Here is a 2,997-nt window from a genome sequence, read left to right on the forward strand (position 1 = left end):
ACCTCACTAGAGCTGGTGCTACAATAAAATGCATTTAGTACAATGTGTGAAGCGGTTAGCGTCCGAGCGAAGAGAACGTAGGATAGAGAGAACACTTAGTCTAGTTTCGTTGGGGCTTAACCTCTCTAGTGAGGTTTCAATGATAAAATGCGTCCAATACAATCGGTAATGTAGTTGGTGATAGTAAGGGCATCGAGAAGTATAAATCGAGCCAAATGTAGAGCGGGGATTAACCACTGACTCATCTCGCAAAGCGGAAATTCCGAATAAGAATTGATATGGACTGTGACCGTGACGACACGTGCAAACCCCAAGGCTGGCCCTAGGGTTTCTGGCGTCCCGGGCAAGCTGAATTTCGGCGTGTACAAGCTGTCGGTCGTGGAAATTTCCTTGTCTTTGTCACCACCTTCTAGCCGCCCTCTAGTACATGGCGCCCCGGGCGATTGCCCCGAGTTGCCGGTACCTTGAGTCGACCCTGGCAAACCCATGACACAACTGTCTCTCAAGACTCATTGTTAAATCACACACACACACACACAGATAAATAGATAAATATCATATATACATGTGTGTGTGTGTGTGTGTGTGTGTGTGTGTGTGTGTAGCTAACATGCAAGCTGACCTAGTATCAAAGGTCATCTAGCTATGACTATCCTTTCTTTTTAGGATACTTCCTTGTTCGGTAACCAGTGAGTTAAAGTAGATCTGACTGTTATTTCTGCAGGTTGAGCGACCAAGCAGAGGACTCCCATATGGCATTATGCGATCTTAAGTACCCATATAAATATATACACGCACACAAAAGAATGACTTGAATTTATCGAAAAATAGTGAATTACTTGACTCACATATAATGCGATCATATCTGGAGTTATTGCAGGACAACGTAACAAAGACTCCTCCACCCATTTCCCCCCTATATCATTGCTCCTGAGCAGGCAGTCAGTCAAAATAATAAATTCTAACGAAGGGAATAGTTACATGTGTGCATATGTGCATTCATATAACTATACCTGCATACATACAAAACATACACACACACGCACGCATGCACGTACACAGTTGTTCTTTAGCTACAGAGCACTTTTCACTAATCAGATCTACGATCAAATGCATTTCAGTCGTGCTCCTCTTTGATATTGTTGCTTTCTTTAAAATAGTATATCTAGAAAGGTATTATTTATTGTATTGTATTGTGTGTGTGTGTGCGTGTGCGTGTGTGTGTGTGTGTGTTTTAAGATAATAGCATGTGATTTTATGGGAAATTTGGTTGCTATTTCTAGCAGGCCAAACGGTCGTGTAAAGGCTTTCCCGTAGGATCGCCGAGTATACGTATCAGGTGTTGGGATCGAAGACTGAATGCTATTGAGCTTAATAATAAACGAAGACAAACACGACACAAAAATTATCGGCACAATTCAGAAATAATACACACATGCTTTTGTTGTTGTTTAGCCTCAAGTCAGCTCTGTTCAAGCAGACCTATAACCAAAAGCCTTTTCTTACACATTTGTTTAGTGCATAAGTGTGCGAGGACGCGTGTAAGTAGTATACGTGAGTGAAAGTGTATATAAACCTCGAAGCGGTTGTTAGTTAACAACGTGTTATAAACAATAACATTGCTACGTTTTCTTTGTGCGAAAGACATATGTCGCCTACTTTCTCTGAAAAATATGCGTGTAATGATCATACACATATACGACGTTTTCAAATACACTTATAAACTCAGCATGCAGGGATGCACTCAAGCACATAAATAATATGTGGTCAGTCTAAATGAAAAGCACACCATTCATAAAGAGAATGTAGAATAGAACGAGAATGGTGGAAATACAAATAAGATAAACAAAAGTCAACGAGGTAATTACATAATAAAGAAAAGTGTAAGTTAATAATGGAGATCTATTTGATCGGTGAGAGGCAAGGATTCAAGTCCGGGAAGGTGGACAAGACAGGGTTTTAAAAATTTACTAATATAACATGAAGTGCTGATAATAATAAGAGAGAGAGAGAGAGAGAGAGAGAGAGAGAGAGAGAGAGAGAGAGAGAGAGAGAGAGAGTGAGACAGAACGTGTGTTGTGCTGAGAAAGTGAGTTTAAAGTTTTAAGTTGCGGTGGTATGAAGGTTACAATTTTAGTTTCCTTCTTACACAATCTACACAACAGCCGGTTTAAGTTCTCTCTTTCCCTCCCTCTCTCTTTCTCTTCTGGACATATTACGAAACAGCTGAATATCTCACCGAGCTGTAGGAAATAAGGCGAAAAACTAATATAAAATAATATACACAGAAAATAGTGTGGCGTGAAGGTTAAGAATAAGGCATTGACTTACCACCAAGCTTTCGATGTGATATTCTGTTTTCTTTCTCTATTCACTTCTAATCCTGTTACATCACCGATGTGTACAGAAAAAGCTCGTGTTACTACAACACTTTTATAGCCGGTGCATTTGTTCTAAACGATGTAAATACTGTTTACCATGTATAGTTTTTCTTTTCCTATTTACCACTTTCTCCAATATCTAGATATTCATTTGATTAAGTTTTATCTGTATATGCTTATTAGCATGTTCTACCGTATTTATTTCTTTTTCAGTTACTTCACAAATAAAAACAAAACAAAACAAAACAAAACAAAAACAAGCAGCTCTGAGAAAGAGTGAGACTACTATTCCATACGAAGCTCCGCCTTCCACGTTTTCTCACACTCCGCCCAGCAAAGGGAAACAACTCCTACTTCTAACGCCAACAGAGGAGCCTCTATACCAGGGGTTTTCAAACTTTTTGACTTGCTGACCCCTTTATATTTCAGGCTTTACCTTAGGGACCCTCTTATAAACGCTTATGAAATTTATACATAAATATTTGCTTAAAATAGCATATATTTCTACATTTATTTATTTAACAGTATTTAACAAATAAGTTTATTGTCAATTAAAAGATTTCGATTAAAAAACATATATAAAATCAAATTGCCCATAAAAAGTATTTGCTGTCCA

General features: G+C 38.4%; 1 protein-coding gene across 1 annotated transcript in view; it reads right to left on the reverse strand.

Moving 5' to 3' along the window:
- Positions 1-2,648, reverse strand: part of LOC106882651 (putative ankyrin repeat protein RF_0381) — a 140,321-nt gene extending 137,673 nt beyond the window's left edge. Inside the window, exon 1 of the mRNA XM_014933398.2 lies at positions 2,332-2,648. The gene's annotated coding sequence lies outside the window, so the exon portion shown is untranslated. The remainder of the gene's footprint in view (positions 1-2,331) is intronic.
- Positions 2,649-2,997: the final 349 nt, after the last annotated feature.

This window comes from Octopus bimaculoides, chromosome 3 (genome assembly GCF_001194135.2).
Source record: "Octopus bimaculoides isolate UCB-OBI-ISO-001 chromosome 3, ASM119413v2, whole genome shotgun sequence".
Taxonomy (NCBI): Eukaryota; Metazoa; Mollusca; class Cephalopoda; order Octopoda; family Octopodidae; genus Octopus; species Octopus bimaculoides.